A 21440-nucleotide genomic window follows, 5' to 3' on the forward strand; every position below is an offset into this window, starting at 1 on the left:
ATACCATTGACTATATTTCCTATGCCGTGACTTTTATCCCTATAATGTATTCATTCCATAATGTAATGACTCTTTTATCTCTGATAATAATTCCTTATATTGTCTGTTATTACTCATACTAATATAACTATTCATGTTTTCTTCTGAAATAGTTTTTGAAGTTTTTGAAAAATATACCTTTTTAATCTTCTTAAATTTTATGTATCAGTGTATTTAAGCTGTGTTTCTATTAGATCGCATTTAATTGAGTCTCTATTCATTTAATTGGCATGTTTAGATCATTTACATGACATGTAATTACTCATGATTATAGTAAATATAACATTTTCTTGGAAGTTAATATGCTGTTGGTCCTTTCTTCCCTTTCAGTTTTCCATCTATGTTTTGATTCATTGGCAATTTTTTATTCAATATATAATATTGGTTTATTTTTCAATTTATATTTTTAATTAATTATAGTCTGCTTTTAAGTAATATTATACCATGTAATGTGAAAGGTAAGAAACTGACAACAGTATAATCTCCTCCTCCCATGACTTGTGATACTACCCTCCCACATAAATGACAGGATAGATATGTATACCCTAAGAACAAAAACTGTCTAAATAACTTAAATTACTTTACAAACTAGTAAATTAAATATATAAAAATAATTGTTAAATTTATTCAATTCTGTTGTAATTTTTGCCTCAAATCAGAATTAATATCCTCTTTTTCTTAACATGAGAAATAATTTATATAAGAAATGTTCTCTGAAACCTATGTGAAACATCGTGATTAAGAATATTGGAGGATAATGCCATTTAAATAAAGGAGGAGTTGTGTGTTTCTAAGTGGTTTAAATGTATTGGAGATGAAAATTTAAGATTATAATATGGCTACCAATTGTCAGAAATTGGGGATTGGAGCGTAGGTCCTAAAGGGTCCATTCTTCCAGGAACGATTGCACTTGAGCGCCAGATGGACTTAACTTGATGCTTTCTACAGTTATAAAATTAGCTTCAAAATGTCAACATTTTTCTTTCTTTTCTCCAAATAACTACATTTGATTTTGCCTAAGAATGTTCTCGTTTTTTTTTAATTGACAGTGCTTTTATTTTTAATTATTTGATAACATGTTAAAATTATATTTTATTTTTTGCCTGAAATATAGATTAAAACATTATTAAATATAATTTATTGTCAAATTGGCTAACACACAATGTGTAAAATGTGCTCTTGGTTTTTAGGGTAGATTCCTGAGGTTCATCACTTATATACAACACCCAGTGCTCATGCCAACAAGGAAGGCCAACAAGTGCCCTCCTCAATGCCCATCACCCATTTTCCCCTCTTCCCCTACCCTCTATCCACCCTCAGTTTGTTCTCTTATGGTTTGCCTCCCTCCCTCTCTATTTGTACTTACTTTTTTCTCCTTCCCTTCCCCCCATGGTGTTCAGTTAAGTTACTCAAGATCCACATATGAGTGAAAACATATGATATCTGTCCTTCTCTGACTTATTTCACTCAGCATAATACCTTCCAGTTCCATCCACATTGCTGCAAATGGCATGATTTCATTCTTTCTCATTGCCAAGTAGCATTCCATTGTATATATAAACCACATCTTCTTTATCCATTCATCAGTTGATGGACATTTAGAATTTTTATTTCGTTTTTATAATTGTTTTTATTTAATCATCTGTAGATCTATAGTCAAAGTAATACCAAACCAGTAGAGCCTTTGGCAAACTTTCTGATTTTTTTCTTCACAACAATAGTCTAATCGCTCTGAAGATACCCATTAATTAGTCTTAACTAGAGAAAGAATATTATGTTGTAGATAAAATAAGATAAAATATTCAAAACAAAATTAATGTAGAAATAACAAAGAGATCTTTGCACTCATGACCACTGTTTTCACTCATGACCATTTATTGTTTACATGAGTTAACTCTAGAAATATTGCATTTATCTGGATAGATCATACAAGTGGGCTCAATATGGTTTTGGCATTGCCATTAATGCTCAGTTTATTAATCAGGCTTACTTTTTAATTGATGTTTTTTCATTTGTAATCATAGCTTACCTAATTATTTAACATGTGTGTTAAATATTTAATAAATTTTTATTTTAAAATCATGGATTATGATTCCTCTGTCCAAAAATCTTGTCAAAATATTTAATGTGTGGTCACATAATTAGAAATTTTGACATTATAAGTTTTAAAATGCAAAAGAGGGCTAAAATGTTTTTAAAATCTCTATAAATTATTTTAATCCAGTTGTGATATTATTTTCCAGTGGTTGTAATCGGGAGCGTAGAAAAAAAACTTGTAAAGATTTTATAAATTCTAACTCCATTGACTAGAAAGGAAAAGTAACACTGTGTGGTAAGGTGGTTTTTCAAGCATTTGCAAAATAAAATCAAGGAAAAATAAATCTTCCATGCAGGCAATAGGCCTTCCATGAAGGCAATGGGAGTTGAATTGAAATGAACATTGAACCATTTGCAAATGCACATTAATGAGTTTATAGAAAATTGTCCCTAACAAAGAAAGACTATCTTCGTCAAATACTGTGAGGCAAGAGAATGGGACACATTATGTTAATATGAACATATTCTATTATGCAAGGGAAATTGGAATCATGTCAGTCAAAGCTGGAGCATTTCTTTTGGTCTTTAGAAAATTATAAATGTTCAGAGGTGCTCAGAGAATAGAGATATGAGAGTTGATATCAACATTCTGTTTGTAGTATTCTTCAGCATATAAATTTTTGCATGTTTACACTAGCATGTGAAGGTCTATGTGTGCATGTATGTGTTTCCATGGTCCATAATGTATATTTGATAATTATCGATGTTAGTTGACTGTCTAGTTTTGCTAAATACTACACAGACCTATAAATCTCTGTTAATTTAAATGTTTGAAGTTTTGTTTCAAGTTATTTTGATAAAACTATTCTTTTTAATACAACTGCATGATATTTTATAAGAAGTGCAGTTTCATAAGTTTACAAATTTGACTTCTTGGATTATGAATGTATTTCAATAGCAGCATAGCAGTGTAGACCAAAATAATTGAACTAAATTTTATATCTGAAAAACCAGGGCCAATTACTTGCATAGGATATTCTTCTATGTTTGGGGGCAGGCTCACACAATAGGCACAACTGTAGCTCAGTAGTAAGCCTCTGACCAGAAAACCAGATCGAGGGAACTACAGTGTTTTAATGAATATTTCTCTTTCCTGATGAATTACTCCTCTTTATTCTGCAAGTTTATTTCAGTCTAAGTAACTGAGATTGATGATGATCCTCCACCAGCCATCTGTTCTCACTTGCCATGACCACAGCATCCTAAATTACTTTCAACAGTTTTCAAAACATTTTACAATGTTCACGTTTTAGCTTATATTCCAGGTTACATACTGTCTAAAATCAGGAGGAGTGCAATGAAACGTCACAAAAAAATTAGTAACAATCCCCATATTTATTCTGCAAATATTAATCCTCAAATTTTTGGAAAACATTAAAATCGATTCTGTAATCAGCCATGAATTCTTTACTCAAAAGGTTGAGACAAATTAGGGGCACTATGACATGCTCTTTGAGTAAGTAAAACACAATATACATAAAAATATGGATAAGTTAAATATATAAATATTTATATATGCATATATGTGTATGCAGGCACACATGTAGCAAATTACCACAAATTGGAGGCCATTTTCAGTTTGTAGAGGCAGCTGCACCCCTTGACTTTCCATTTTTCTTATATCTTCAAAATCAGCAATGTCAGGTGGAGTCTTTCTATGCTATTGTCTCTCTGGTTCTCTGTAAATAGAAAAGAGTATTTGCTTTTTATTTTATTTTTTTCTCAACGTTTTTTATTTATTTTTGGGACAGAGAGAGACAGAGCATGAACGGGGGAGGGGCAGAGAGAGAGGGAGACACAGAATCGGAAACAGGCTCCAGGCTCCGAGCCATCAGCCCAGAGCCTGACGCGGGGCTCGAACTCACTCAAGGACCGTGAGATCGTGACCTGGCTGAAGTCGGACGCTTAACCGACTGCGCCACCCAGGCGCCCCGAATATTTGCTTTTTAAAGACTTGTGATAAACTAGGCTCATGTGGAATATCCATTGTAATATCCCATCTTTAGGTATTTACACTTAATTCTAAATGCAAAGTCCCTTTTGCCATGTAAGCTAACATATCATGACCGGAAGTCAGACGCTTAACTGACTGAGCCACACAGGTGCCCCTCTCATTAATAGTAAGAATTTTGGTCACTGAAAACTGTTATGTGACTGGAAGGCAAGCTAAAGCTCATATCTAGATTATATAAGTTATGTCTACAAATCAATTATAAGTGGTCCGAGAACTCAATTGAAAAAAAAAAAAAAGGTAAAATACTTCAATGCTCACTTCACAAAGAATAAATACAAAAATCTGTAAACATCTGTAATGGTTCTCAATGTTATTAGTCAGAGGGAAATGCAAATCAAAATCTCAATACTATACAGCTACAAGATTTAATTTCAATTTTAAAAAATGGAGCCCCTAGGTGCCTCAGTCAGTTGAGCATCTGACTTCAGCTCAGGTCATGATCTCTCAGTTTGTGAGTTCCAGCCCCACATCAGGCTCACTGCTGTCAGCCTATCAGAATGCAACCCACTTCGGACCCTCCCTCCCCCTCTCTCTGCCCCTCCCCCACTTGCACTTTCTCAAAAATAAATATTTTTAAAAAGTTTTAATACTGACTTTAATAAAAATTTGGAATGACTGGTCTTGGATAATCAGTAGAGCAACTTTGAAAAACTATACAGCAGTTTATACTAATGCTAAATATACACCTTTCTTAGGACCCTAGATATATATGTATTAAAAACAAGAATCTATATCCACAAAAGACATGAAGAAGAAAGTTTGCAATTTATTTTTATTTAATATTTATTTATTTTTAAGTAAGCTCCAGGCCCAACATGGGGCTTAAACTCACAACCCCCAAGATCAAGAGTCCCATGGCCAACCACTAAGCCAGCTAGGAGGCCTTGCAATTTATTTTTAATACTTATTTATAATAGCTTCAAACGTGAAACAACCAAATCTCCAACAACACTAAGTTAAATAAACTGTGATATATTTATACAATGGAACATTAAACTCAATAAAAAAAATTACTACTACATACAACATGTGTTGATCCACCTAAAAATAGAAGAAAAAGGGCCTACAGAAAACAGTATATAGTATGGGATTGTACATACCTATGTGAAATTAAAAACAAGTGTAAGGGGCACCTGGATGGCTAAGTCAGTTAAACATCTGACTTTCAGCTCAGGTCATGATCTCTTGGTTCTTTGGATCAATCCCCACATCAGGTTCTGTGCTGACAACATACAACCGACTTAGGATTCTCTCTGTCTCTCCCTCTCTCTTTCTCTCTCTGTCTCTTTCTCTCCACCCCCTCCCCCACCCTGTTTGTGCTCTCTCTCCATGACAATAAACAAGTAAACATTAAAAAAAAAAAACTAAGTCTCTGGTGATAGAATTCCGAACAGCAATTCTGCAGGTGATTTAGAGACAGAAATGTGACATGAGAGAAGGTTTTCTGGAATTGAAAATGTCCTATATCTTGATATGGGTAGTGGTCACATAAGGATATTTATGTGTAAAATATTATCAAACTATACAACATATGTAACATCAGTGCATTTTACTCAATGTGTGTATCTCAATTAAAAATATAAAGAAACCCCTGGAGTGATATTTGTTTGTGTGTTTAGTGCCAAGGTATGGGGTCATTTTCCAGAAAGTCTGACTTAATTAGGTAAGTATGGATACAAAGTCAGAGTTTTTTGAAAGGTCTCCAGGTGATTCTAAAGTTTAGTGTGGTTAGAGAACCGCTTTTATAAAGACTATTATAGGACTGAAAGAGACTGCTTGAGGACTAGATAAGCAGCAATTTGGTCAGGAGAGCAAAAGTGATACAGACTACAAAGGTAAGCCAAGGGGGCAAGGCACTTTGAAATGCATCAACAATACTGTATACAAACGAATCATGACCAGTTGACACCATCCTAAAACACTGCAGAAGTTTCTAAAGGCCCAGGCTCTCTGAGGTGGCTACTAGGCTACATATTCTCCAGGTACCATTGGACTAGACTAGACTGCCAGTTTCAGGAGATGGAAGATCACAGGTGGGCACATTTAGTCTCCCAGCTGCTGCTTTCTATTTGTATTCTTGGTGTTTCATCCTAGCAATGTGCAATCGGGAGAACACACATCCTGATGGAAAGGGCATGTAGCAGGAAGGTCCTGCATACCTGCAGTTTTGTCTCCTCTCTTTTACTAGTCTTCTTTACAGCCTAGAGTTCCAACCTCTGCCACCCCAGCCATGAGAGCCTTCTATAGTCCTCAAACTACTGCTTTCTATTCAGTCTCTATTTCCCTGGATGAAGATTAGCAAATTCTTTGAAGGAAGAAGTGTATTCTTCTTAGTTTTGAAGTTGTCTACTACTTAACTCCTTGACTCTAATAAATTAAAACAAGACCAAAACATTGTCATCGCTTTATGTATTATCTTCAGCTTTATAGTAGTGGAAGAGAGTCTGTTTTAAACTATGGTGACCTGGAGAAAAAGTGTATAAGATTGTATTCTTGATGTAAGAAAATATAATGTTACTGGCATCTTTATACCCTTCCCAGGTAATGAAAGGATACTGGGACAGTGTAATTTTTTCTTCCTATTAATATGATAAAATAATCGTTTATATAGATAGAGAACATAAGACATTATTGCTATCTATGTAGTCATGATCATATATATTTACTAATATATTTTCTTTGTGTTTTAAACGTTTATTTATTTATTTTGAGACAGAGAAAGAGAGAGTGAGTGAGCACTGGGGAGGAGCAGACAGACAGGAGCACTGGGGAGGAGCAGTGGGGAGGAGCAGAGAGTGAGTGAGCACTGGGGAGGAGCAGGAGAGAAAGAATCCCAAGCAGGCCCCATGCTGTCAGTGCAGAGCCCGATGCAGGGCCTGAGTCAAGACAAGAGTTGGACACCTAACCAACTGAGCCACCCAGGTGCCCCTTAACTAATGCATTTTCTATTATAAGTGATTCCCTTTTCATTTCAAGTTTCTCATAACCATGTGGGATAATTTTCTCTCTGCCTTTTATATTTCTGTAAGTACAGATGTACTATTCATGAATTATTTCTGTACCTTTGTCTGAAAAGCTTCCTTTTATTCTGTTTGAAAAATATTTTCTTTAGTAGGGAATCTAGGCTAGCAAGTATTTTCTTTACTAAGAAAAATAAAATTATATTGACCCTGGCTTTCATTGTACCTAAGAAATCCGATTTCAATGCAAGTGTTATTTATTTGAAGTCAATCAAACTACCCTGTACTAATTTTTAAATTTCCACATTGTCTCCATTTTTATCAGTTTTTCCTAACAAATGAGTATTTGCTGCTTAGTGTTTTAGGGCTTTTTGAATCTGTAACTGTGCATTTTATATGCTTTTGTATTTCTATAACTTAAGCTAGGTTTTATTTATTTTTCAGATATACCTTCAAGTTAATTATTTCCTTGGTTCTATCTTTTCCCCCACTTATTTTTGCATATTTTCTTTAATTGAAGTATAATAAGAAATTAAATAAATTTAAATATTTAGAGCATGACACATTTGTACATATGTAAGCATCTGTATAGTCATCACCTAATAAAGGCATTTAACATGTATAACACTCCACTAAGTTCCTTTATGCATCGTCCTAGTCAATATCATACCAAAGATAACAATTTTTATGTTAGTAATCATCAACAACTTTTGCTCTTTCTTGACCTCATATGAACTCCCACTCTGACAGGGGGAGATAAGACTCTCATCTACCACCCATTCACTTAATTGTTAAATTGTTTTTTTCTTATTGCACATTCCATCCTGTAATTTCCTGGCCTACAAAATGATTTCGTTTAATTCACATACATTAACGGTCACTTGGTGTGAGGTAACGTTCTATGGTGACGCATACACTTATACATGACATACATGTCACATATGCTTAGTATCCATAATTATAGTATCATACTAATACTAATATATATATATATGTATATAGTATATATTACTAATATATATTCCATAAATGCGATCATGTAGTAAATAGTCTTTTTAGGATTGGTTTGTGTAACTTAATCTGCATTAAAGATTCACCCATGTTTTTGTAGAATTTGATAGCTCCTTTTTTAAACCACTGAATAGAATCCCAGTGTATGGATGTACCAGTTTTTGTTTGTATATATTCACTTTTTCAAGGATAATCTTGGTTTCTTCCAGTTTTGGGTGATTATAAATAAAGCTAATTTAAATATCTATGTGCAAATATTTTTGTGTTGAAGTAAGTTTTCAATTTGGTTATGTAATACCTAGAGGTACAATTAGTGGATTGCATGGTGGGATTAAGTTTAGCTTTGTAAGAAACTATCCAATTGTTTTCCAAAGTGGTTGTACCACTTTTCATTGCCCTGACAGTGAATGAGAGCTCCTGTTGCTCCATATCCTTGCTAGCCATTGGTAGAGCCATTTTTTTGGGTTTGTTTGTCTAGCTATTTTGTTGTTGTTGTTGTTTAGCCATTTTAATAGGTGTGAGGGGTATCTCATTGTTGTTTTAATCTTAACCTCCTAAGACAAATTATGTTGAACAAATTTTCATATGCTTATGTACCATTTCTATATCTTCTTTTGGAAGAGTCTGCTCAGATTTTTTGCCCACTTTTGATTGAATTATTTGTCTTCTTATTACTAAGTTTTAAGTGTTGTTTATATATTTCAGATACAAGTCTGTTAAAATGTATGTGTTCAGCAAATATTTTCTCAAAGTCTGTGGTTAACTTTTGGATTTTTTCTTTGAACATAATTTTAATACTCTATTATTCTCTGTCTTTCAAAACTCTGCATTAATGTACTTTGTGCAGAATATTTCATATTTCTTTTGTTAAGTGTTCTTTAGATTCTTAAAACTGAATTTTGTCAGTTATGGAAACTTCACGTATATTCCCTTTTTTTTGAAATTTTATTTTTATGCCCTTGCTCTTTATAATTATTTCCTCATTTCTGTTTTACCTGCTTTAGTTTCTGGAATAATGGAATTTCTATTAGTGTATTACTGTAACTTCTAGAATTATCTTCTAAGTTTACAATATTCACTCTTTTTATTTTATTTGGTTAAATATGTGTTTAATCTATCTCTCAAAACATCTATTTTTCCAGCATTTATTGTCTTTGTATACATCATCTTCTTTGTGTGAATGCAATATGTTTTATTCTGAAGATGTTGAGTGTCATGTTTTATTCTTCTCCATATATCATCTTTATTTCTGCCTACTTGCTTTCAAGTATATATAACCATTTCATATTTGATTGATATTTAGTTCAAATAAACAATTGTCTTAATTATTTTTGAAATGATTTGAAATGTTTATTTGAAATGCTGTATGTTGCCTGGGTTTCAAAAAGAAACTGTTGACAACTTTAATGAAAAAGCCACAAAAACTGTCCAAATTTTTATAGCCTATATCTTGGTGATGGTTGAAACTTCTGATTCTATCTACTAGATATCACTGGAATTTTTTTAAATGTCTTCTTTGATTAGCTTTTATTTTTTTCATTTATGTTCCTGGTCAATATACCATCTTTATTCACCTACCCTTGTTATGTGATTCATGCAAAACATTTAGCTTGCTTTTAATGTACTAAGAGAACTTCCTGTCAACAAGGTAGCTAATCACCTTTTAAAAAATGTACATGTTTCTATTTTTTTTTTTAATTTTTTTTAACGTTTATTTATTTTTGAGACAGAGAGAGACAGAGCATGAACGGGGGAGGGTCAGAGAGAGGGAGACACAGAATCTGAAACAGGCTCCAGGCTCTGAGCTGTCAGCACAGAGCCCGACGCGGGGCTCGAACTCACGGACCACGAGATCATGACCTGAGCCGAAGTCGGCCGCTTAACCAACTGAGCCACCCAGGCGCCCCTGTACATGTTTCTATTAAGGAGATGAAAAATAAAAAGAATAAGGAGGAAAGAAGGAGAAAGAAAATAAATAGAAGGAAAAGATAAGAAGAAGAATGAAAAGAATAAGGAAGAGAAGGAACAAGGGAAGGAAAAGAAGATACACAGAAGGAGTAAAAGGATGAAAACTTGGGATTACTTAGAGAAAAGTTTCATATGGGATTTAGTCAGTTTTTGTTTTTTTTAAGTTTATTTTATTTATATATTTTGAGAGAGGTAAGGAGGAGGCACTGAGAGAAAGAGAGGGAGAGAGAGAATGCCAAGCAGGATTTGTACTGCCAGCTCAGAGCCTGACGCAGGGCTCAAACCCAAGAACCATGAGGTCATAACCTGAGCCAAAGTCAAGAGTTGGAAGCTTAACCAACCAAGCCACTCAGGTGCCCCTAGTCAGTTCTTAATGTGGACAATCATTATGATTAAAATGTATTTATCCCACAATATACTCAATATTATGAACACTTAACTAAGAAATAACCAGCTCAGTTTCTACTTGATAAATACAATGCTTTTACAAAAATAGTGAAAAAGATTTATAATTAAATTTTAAATAATTTTATCAGTGGGATGTTTTATTAACACATTCTAAATTTTTCATGTTTTTAGAGATGAACATTTTTTATTAGTTAAATATATTTATTTCATAATTTTTTTGTGGGTGGAATTATTGAAACATTGCCAAGTCAGCACTATTTTAAAATGTGAGATAGCTGGACACTTTGGAACTTTATAGAAACAATTTTGTTTCATAAGTAGTCCAACTTGCAAACTATAAATTTTGCTGGTAGAAATCAAAATTAAGTTTTTTATAGAATATTGTAAAGACACATCCACAACAATATATTTCTTTCATTTCATTTTAATTTCCTATGTTAGTGCTGTTATAACCTAACAGAATCCTAAAAGGAAGCCTTTTGTAGCGACACCAATCTTACCTATGTATATTAATTGGGTTAATCAACCATTTTATTTAAACTCTTCAAGAAATATGCTGATAATATTATTAAAACATAGTTAATAAATTAATATATTAAATATATGTAAGTTTTTAAATATATTAAAATCTACTACTTAGAATACATTAACATAATTTTAAAACTATTTAATAATGTTAAGTAAATAATTTGGTGATACTTAGCTTTAAAAATTGTATTAGAAAAGTATTTCGAGGAGCGCCTGGGTGGCTCAGTTGGCTGAGCGAACCAGTTCTTGATTTCAGTTCAGGTCATGATCCCAACCCGTGTTAGGCTCTACGTGGAGCGTGAATTCTGCTTGAGATTCCTTCTCTCTTCTCTATAGCCTCCCCTGCTAGTGTTCTCTCTTCTAAAAATTAAAAAAAAAAAGTATTTTGAGTAAAATTCTCAAATTTCATATAAAATACAAGCTTGCTAAGCTAATTCAACCTAAAATACTAGTCTATTATAAGAAGTTATTTCACGTATTGTTAATTTAAAAATCAACTCTTTCACACTCCAATATGGTTTTGTTAATATTAAAATGATATGCATATTGGGGCATTCTATTAATAATCAAATCTGGAAATGCCTTGATGAGATTAGAATTCTGCCCCCTCACACCAACATACCCAACGAAAGATGCTATGAGATGCCTGGTAGCATGGAGCCAAAATTGGCAAGGGGAAGTAGGTAAGATAATAAATCAATTCATGATACCCAAAGTTGGGGAAGATTATAAGAAATCTGCCCCCATCTTTTCCATTCTTTAATAGTCACTTCAGCCACCTTGAAAGCTATTTATAGTTTGCTACAATTAGTTATTTACCTTCCCTGAATGGTCATTTCTTTTAAAAACGGTAATAAAAATATTACTTAGCATGGGTTATTCCAAAATAATATTTTAGGCTTTTTATTATATTTACTAGAGTGTTATTTCCTCCAAAGGAACTCTCACCCATTTTTAAGACATAGGAAAATATTAGAGTTTTTTCTCTAAAAATGGCATATCATTTGCATGTTCTTTACAAATATATTACATAATGAACAGGGTGATATATCTTTTAAAATATATAAAATGAAAAATGCTCTGTAATTTATTACTCTTGTGGTCTAGTTAATTTTTTTTAATCTTTGACCAGGAATTTGGAGTAACAAACAATAAAATTCAGAGATTAGTATGAGAAACCTGCATTAATACGAAGAACCTATTCAGATTGGAGGAGGCTATAGTCACCATAATAATTCAGATATATCCAAAGCGGTCTGTCCTTCAGATATCCTTCAGAAATCTACATTTTGGGAGAATTACCAACAACGATAGCAGAAGCAAGAGAAAGCATTAAAATTCTTGGAATTAAGCCATGTGAACATCAGTTCCTTTGTTTTACAGAATCATAAACTGAAACAAGTACATCATTTTTAAAGTGAAGAGTTTTGGCCCCCCAAAAAACTATTTTTGAATTAATCCAGAATTGAGAAAAACACCTACATACAGAAAACATAAACAGATCCAACTCCAAAAAGCAAAATAAATTAAAAACAAATAAGTACATAAATAGAAATTTGTAAAACAATTTTAGAGTATGATTTAGGGTCCTTAGGTTTAAATATTACTTTTTTAAAGTTACCATAAACAACTAGGCAATATTCAGTAGTTCTTTTTAAGCGAGGGGGTTGTTCTAAAAATTCAATTTTTAAATGATCATATTACCATGCTAATGGAAACATGATCATTTCAAATAATTCTGGTAGAAATAGTAGTAAGATAGTAAATTCAGAGATCAGAGCAATGATATATGAGGATCTTATTTTTCACAGCACTATACTGCCTAATTAAATCTTGGATAGAAATTGAAGTTCCATTTGACTCTATAATTATTGACTTGGCCATGGACTTGCTACTCACTGAAGATAGTTATGAATGATTGCCCAGCTGTTGCTGGCAGGTAGAGAGGCTGAACATTAAGCAGTAGTTTCAGCTGCCTATTGAAGATTCTCTAAGTGAATGAGGCAAAATTGGTAGTTGTTGGCCTTTTTGAGACTTTCTTATAATAACTATACAGATTTCGCTATGTAAATGCAATTGTTTATGTGTTTGTGGTTGAACACCACTAACTGAAAGTTACACATTGAGCATGCTATTTCAAAATTGAAGTTATCAGGTAGTCTTATATTTTTCTTGCTTATCATTAAAAAAAATCTGTATTTTAATTGGTGGAAAATTCTTAAAAATGAATGACCTCTTTCCCCCAGGAACTAGTTAAAAGCAAAATAAAACATGGTTTTATTAGCATAAACTAAGAATTACATTAATACTATCTATTTTTACAAAACATGTGAATGCAACCTAGTATTTCCTGCAGGAATACGCTGGTCTTTTTTGTAACACGGGGTGGAAATTAAACCTTGCTAGAGAAGCGATTAAATTCGGAAATGTCAGTATACCCAATGTATATTTAACAGTATCGGGTGTAGACTGGCTTAATTAGTTAAAACACATTTAAAATTATATCATGACTTTAAGTCTGGAAATTAATTTTGCATAAGTTTGTATATTTATATCCTAGTATTGGTAACGATTTTGCTGTAGCTGAAAAAAATAAAATGTATTTCTGCCTCTAGTACTGAAACAAATGTATTTTTATATACAAAATTTAGGTATTATCTACAAGAAGCATATGAGTTACAATGTGAAAGAGTCTAAGGTAAAATAGGAAATAAACAATCTATTTATGCTATTATTTTGTAATAGCAGAGCAATCAACATTACTTTCTCTCGAAGTTTAGTGAGCTCAGAAGAATATGCCTCACTTATAAGTGGTTTTAGGTCTTAAAATATTTTGGATTAGAGATTGTGATGTTCTTTTCATATTATGTTAGGACTACATGGAGTTGATTTGTGGTCAACTGGTTGTTTTCTAATAAGTCTTATCATTAAATCCTTGCATTTTCAGTAAGTCTTCTACTTAACTTTCACTGTCCCTACAAGCCAGCTTCTAATTCTTGACAGAAGGCTCTGAAGACAGAAGCAACTTACACTTCTATCTGTTTATGATACTCATTTGAATGATGTATTCATGAGTTGGCAGAGGTGCAGCCATACAGCCTGGCATAACTGATTATCATGTCTTAGGAAATGAAGAGAGCCCTAGGGCATTAAGAACTCTCAACTATTAATATTGGTTTTGCCACAAGGCAGTTAAATAAACTGACAGTTTGGCAGAGGCATGACTCCTTGCATACTCATATACTGATTACCTCTGAAATATCATTAATATTTCTAAGTTTTCGGTTACTTACAGTGCAATTTAAAAAGTCAGCCTTACTTTATGGAAACAAAAAGTATGAGCAGATTATCTTGATACTAATAGGATGTCTAGTACACTTCAATTTATTAGGTTGAACACTTTAAGCAAAAATAATGAAAATATATTAAAATGTGTATGTTTTTTCCCTGAAAATAACTGACCCCAAATGACCATAGTATTTCCTGTGAAAATGGCCTATAGTTACAATAAATCTATAATTAATAATTACGTGGATTATGTTTCTAAATATTAGATTTTAGAATCGTATAAAGTATTTCACAAAAAGAATTTGAACTTAGAGATCATTAAGATTTTTAATTGATGTAAATCTTGTTCAAACATTAAAGTATGTTTCATAAAAGATGCTTTAAAACCAAAGGGCATTGTATTTTGTAACAATATATATTAATGTTATAATTGTTGCATTAAGGATATTTTTATATATAATGTTAGTATTCTAATAATATTTAATACTGCTTAAATGTTGGTGAGAAAGTAAAACTGAGGAATTTACCTTAGTATTCAAAAGTGATCATTTAAGTGCCAAAATGATTTATAACTTACAATAATTAGTTACATGGTTTACAATTGTCAAAAAGATCAAGGACTATATTGGGATCAATAATCTGGGACCAATCTATATTTTTACCTACATTTTATCTTAGATATATATTCATATTCTACAGGGAAAGTTGTTTTTTTTTTCCCATAGCTTCTTATTTGTAGGTCAGAACTTTGTCTTTACTAAATTGAGAAATCAGATTTCTTAAAAAGTTAAGTGGTAGTCACTCATTCAACAACCTGGTTGCAACATGTATCTGCCTACATATTTAAATTCTAAATCCTTGAATTAATTTTAGTTGGATAATTATACCTATATTCTATGTACCTTTTGTTGCTGTTACATTCTCCATGCCTAAAATTGAACAAAATCAAGTGGATGTAAAAGAGACTCTTAATAGTACTGATCATTCTTACTTTAACTTTTTATTTTTTTAAATGTTTTTATTTATTTTTGAGAGAGAGAGAAAGTGTAAGTTGGTGAGGGGCAGAGAGAGGGAGGGAGACATAGAATCTGAAGCAGGCTCCAGGCTCCCAGCTGTCGGCACAGAGCCCAACACGCGGCTTCAACTCTTGAACCCTGAGATCAGGACCTGAGTGGAAGTCGGACACTTAACAGACTGAGCCACCCAGGCACCCCCTGATTATTCTTACTTTAAATAAATGACCACAAATCTTGCAAAAATCCTTTGCGATACACTGCAATACTTTTACATATTTCTGATCAACTATCTGTTTTAAAAACTCTGGGAATTATATTTTTTATCTTTTTTTCCCCTGAAACTCTAGTATTACATTTGACTCATGACTTTTCTTTGTATTTCTTTGAGCAAATATAAGCCAACCAGAGACTTACGAGACATCCTCAGTGGCAGGTCCTCCAATGCATCTGAAAACTGTGCATGCAGACTCTATCTGCCCTCTTGTTATAATTGCTCACATCTCCCTGATTCGCAGTGGATCCCATCTTACTCTTGATTTGAACAACACCGCTCTCATAATGGTGTTTGCATTTTTCTACTTTGTTATATTTGCCTTTTCTCTGCCAAATGCCTGTATTCTTACAGTCTAGTAATTTCCATACCATATAAATAAATCTCCCTGGAATTAGACTTCCACCTTCAGGTGCCTCCTCATTGGTCTATTTGTAACAAAACTCCTCCAAAGAATTGTACATTGTAACATTTCTCATTATTTACCTTTGTTTTTCTTCATTAATCCAGTATTTTTTTTTAACCGTTATTCCACTGAAGCCCATGTATCAGGTTTACCGACAACCTCCATAGAAAGTCCATTGGCCAATAGAAAGTCCGCTACTTTTGCGTCAAATTAATTAATCTCTCAGAACCATTCCTGTCTCTTTTCTGAAATAGTTTGTGTGGCTTCCTGGCCACCATAATATCTTTGTACCCTTTGTTGGCTTATTTGTTCAGTTTTATTTTGTTTCATTCATTCAGAAGTATTTTCTCATATTCCTTGTAATTTTTTGACCTACTGATCATTTAAGAGTGTGGTCTTTCCAGTCTTTTTTAGTTTATTCCATTGTGGTTAGAGAACATCATTTGCATGGTTTCAAGCCTTTTAAATTTATTGAGACCTACACCTTAGAATATGATCTTAGAACATATTTCCTGTACACTTGAAAGAATTTGTTTTCTGTTGTTGGTTTGAAAAGTCTATATATATATGTCTGTTAGGTATGGTTAGTTTATAATGTTTTTCAAGCCTTCTATTTCCTTGTTGACCTTCTGCTTAGTTCTATTTAGAACATAAGCTATTAACGTCCCTAACTAATACTGTTAATCCATAAAAATAATCTATTACAAGTCTGCAATCATAGTCAATAATTGTCTATTTCTCCCTTCAACTCTGTCAGTTTTTACGTTGTATATTTGGAGTTCTCTTATATAAATACATTTATAATTTTTGTATTTTCTGATGGATTGAATCTTTTATCTTTATAAAATATAATTTTTGTCTCTAATAACAACATCATCCTTGTTTCCCCAGAAGTATTTATTCTGATGTTGTTCTAGCTACTTAAGCATATATTAACTGAGCGCATGCCAAATCTCTTTTCATCTTTTATTTTCAACTAATTTATAATTTTGATCTAAAATATGTCTCTTGAAGACAGCATATAGTTGTATCTTTCTCATTTCAACCATTCTGCAAATTTCCAGCTTTTGAGTATATTAATTTATTTAACCTTTTAATGTATTTAATGATAAGATAGGATTTACTACTTCTATCTTACTATTTGTTTTCTATATGACTTATGTCTATTCCTATATTACTGACTTCTTTTTGTGTTAAAGATGTTATCTATTTTACCATTTTATTTTTTACTGATCCTTTAACTCTATTCTTGGGCTTATATTCTTAGTGGGTGAACTTCATTGGTATTAAAGGTAACATTTTAGCTTCAAAAGTATTAAATCAGATTAATACTTGCTAATTTCAATAGTTACTAAAATTTTGCCCCATATAGACTCATTACTCTCCCCTTCATTGTGCTTTTTGTCATATAAACCATATCTTTATACAATATAGTCCTCTCCATACAATTTATAATTATTGCTTTATGCAATGTTTTTTATTCAAGTAAGACAAGAAGAGAGTTACAGACAAAAATATATTTATACTTTTTGGGCGCCTGGGTGGCTCAGTTGGTTAAGCAACTGACTCTTGATTTTGGCTCAGGTCATGATCCCACAGTTCGTGAGATCAAGCCCTGCACTGAGCTCTGTGCTGACAGTATAGAACCTGTTTGGGATTCTCACTCTCTGCTCCTCCCTCTCTCATGCTCACTTGTGCACTTGCTCTCTCTCTCTCTCTCCTTAAAAATAAATAAATAAGCTTTTAGAAACATTAAAAAATAGGGGCACCTTTGTGCCTCAGCCAGTTAAGCTTCCAATGTTGGCTCAGGTCTAGATCTCACGGCTTGTGAGGTTGAGCCCCCATATTGGGCTTACTGCTGTCAGCTCAAAGCCCACTTTGGGTCCTCTGTTCTGCTGTCTCTCTGCCCCGCCCTTGCTCATGCTCTTTCTCTCAAAAATGTATATAATGTATATACACACATATAATATTTATTTATTTATATTTATCTATACTGTTGTTAAATTATAGTGTTCTGTATTTCTTCAATGTGGATTTGAGTTACTCTCTGGAATCCTTTTACTTTAGCCTGCAAAGCTCTTTAGTATTACATATAAATAGATCTGCTTATTTTCTCAACTTTTGTTTATCTGAGAGTGTCATAACTTTCCTATATTCTTAAAGGTAATTTGTAGAAAATGGAGTGAAAAGGTGGGCAGAAGTGCTAAGTGAAAAAGTACTAATTTAAAGGGGAAAAAAGTACATTGGCCAAGGTTCTGATAAGGAGTTTTTTGTTTTTTGTGGGGTTTTTTTGTTTGTTTTTTGTTTTGTTTTTGTTTTTGTTTGCAGAAGCACCTGGGAAGTGCTCTAGGGAAGGTAAGGAGGCCTCTGAGTGGATGTGAATGGGCTAAGAATGCGGATATACAAAAGAGCATGGCGGGCCCAGTTAGAAGAGAGGGAACCAGAGTCCTCTCCTGAAAATCCCTCCAGAAAAGTGCAAAGTACTATCCACACACCAAGTTTGTTGAGGGGAAGACAGCCACCAGTGAAGCCTGGCAGACAAAGCTTTGTAACTGCCTATGGTCAGGACTGAAAGATCACATACAATTTTCACCTGAAGCCAGACTCTTCGGCCTGCTAACTGATCTTGCTTACACCTTTGACTCCTATAATTCATTTTCCCAAAAGCAACCAGGGAGATCTGTTAAACATAATTATATTCTAATCCAAACTCCTTATTATAACATACAGGTTCTATATGCTCCTTGCTTTGCTCTCTGACTTCATCACCCCACTCAAGCCACAGGGGCCTGCAGTCTGTTCCACAGACACATGAAACTCACATACATCTAAATATCTTTATACCCTCTGCTCAGAACATTTTTTTCCCACCTCTTTACATAGTTTTCTTCCTTACTTCATTCATCTCTTTGCTGAATTACCATCCTGTCAAAGCAGTCTTCTACGACTACATGAAAGAGCTTGGCAGTTCCTAACACTGTCTGTCTTTTATTGCTTTATTTTCTTCATTAAATATATAACCCGGTATAATATTATGTATTTATTTGCTAACATTGTATTGTCTGTTTCATGAGAATATTGACTTTAGAAGACTGAAAATTTATATAACTTCTTACTGAATCCTCATTGCCTGAAACAGAACCTCACATATGGTATATGGTTAATAAATGCTAGATGAATAAATGAATAAAATGAGAAATATAGGTTCATTTCTATTATTCTAGTTCTCCGAGTCAGGAAATTAATGCATGATAATTTTCGGTCTCAAAACTTCCCATAAGCACAAAAGAACAACTGGAAGGGAACATAGTGAAAGAATATGATAAAATGGAAAACACAGAGTGTTTTCAGACAGATCTCTTCGCTGTTTGTTTACTGGGCTCATGCCATCAACATACCATACTGTACAAATAAGAGTTTTCAGCAAGAAGACTCACCACTATCCTAGGGCAATTATATTAATCTTGACACCTTTAGTACCACCACTTCCCTAGGCTTAGGTAGAGTGTGCAATCTCAGGAATAAACTTCCCTCTTATTCTTTCAAATGTATTTGCAGGCCCTGCAGTCATCATTACATTAGGTGGCATGGCAAGAGTAGACCCAGGTACGTACAACATTCACTGGATAGTTCAACCATCAGGCGGAACAGGGACGGCAGCTGAGGAAGAAAATCACCTCATGGCGACCACACACCCTACTTAAAGGTATTGTTAACTCAAAACTGCTTTATCAGTAAAAATCCCCTCAAATTTAACTCCTTAGTTTATTGATCTTCAGAGTTTTGCCAACTTTTCTGTAAGGGGCCATATAGGAACTACTTTCGACGTTATAGGCCATACAGTATATGTCGTAACTATTCAACTCTACTACTCTAGTGGGAAAGGAAAGCGGCCATAGATAACTTGGAAATGAATGAACATCCCCGTCCCCCAGTAAAACCATATTTATAAATACGTACCAGGCTGCACTTGTCCTGAGGGTTGTAGTTTGCCAACCTCTGCTCTACTTCATCATCAATTTCACAATAAGTACTGACTTGCGTCTGATTCAATCTGTCACTTCTTTCTTACCTCTCAAATCTTTCCATTTTCTCCTCCTGGTAAATTACCAGAAAACTATCCTAAATTCTTAAACTCTGTTTTGCAGTACCTAAAACCTGGCTCTTCCAAAGGGCACCCTTCTTAGCATCCCTCTTAAGTGAAGGTGCTGTGTTATCCCATATGACCTTCACTTTTGAAACGAGATTGGCTTATTTTATACCTTACTTCACTCTGCTGCTTCCAAAACTTTAGTTTTCCCCGTTAAAATTTAGTTGATTAATATAAACAAATACCGTGGAAAGGAGACGCTATCATCCAACTATTTACTCTTCTTTGTCTTTGTTATCCAGACCATTTACTTTTTTCATATAAGATTTAAGCAATTTGTCCACTGTTGTCTTTAATCCAATACCATGTGATTTTACCATGTAAAGTAAAAAATCACTCACCGCCCTGAGGTCTCTGTAACCTGACTGTCATATCTTCAGTGTTTCCCCCATCCTCTTTAGCCGTCAACTCTCAGAAACACATGGAAGCTTGTCATCATCAAAACGTGTCCTAATCTCAAAATCGCTTGATCACTTACCCAAAGCTTATTACTTCTTAAAAACAACTTTCTGTCTTTCTGGTTTTCTTCTCCAATAATTTCAAATGATTTTATAATTTATAAAATCTAGACTCCAATTCACTGAATTAAGACTATCTAACAAGTAGCCATAATATTTTGCTCACTTGCCTGCTTATCCACCTTATATTCTTAACTAGAATTGCCATCTCCCACTCATGTATTAACTAAGCTATCTCCTCCCGGTGTCTTCTGTTGCATATATGTGCAAACCTTTACACTTCAGAAGAGTCTCTTTGTTTTCCTCTACTTGCACTTTGAATAGTAGCATTCTCTTTGAAAAAATTATGCAATATACAAGAGGAAAACAATTCTAAAATAATAATTGTGTCTTAACTGAAACTCCAACAGCTTCTGGGAAACATATTATTTTATTATCTGTGTGCAATTAACTCAATTACAATCTTCAAATATGCAAAGTATTTATCACATTCTATAAACCACAAAGCCATCACCCTCACTGTTTTCTCTACCTCCACTTAGGAGAAGGTTTAACCTACTTCCAAACCCCTGTTCACAAATGTGCAAAATTACTTTTACTAGATTTGCTCTATTTCTTCTTTCCCTCTCTTGCAATAAATGATAGGTTTCTCATCCGAAAGCCAGTCCTTACATCAATCTTTGGATGCCAATTCTTCCAGTTAGATCGTACTTATTGAAGAATTCAACATTTAAAAAGTGTATATCCATTTGCTTTGAATCTCAACATTGATCCATCTCTTCCCTTCTCATTACATCCAAAAGTATAGAAAGAGTTGTTTGTGTAA

This window comes from Panthera uncia, chromosome B1 (assembly GCF_023721935.1).
Source record: "Panthera uncia isolate 11264 chromosome B1, Puncia_PCG_1.0, whole genome shotgun sequence".
Classification (NCBI taxonomy): domain Eukaryota; kingdom Metazoa; phylum Chordata; class Mammalia; order Carnivora; family Felidae; genus Panthera; species Panthera uncia.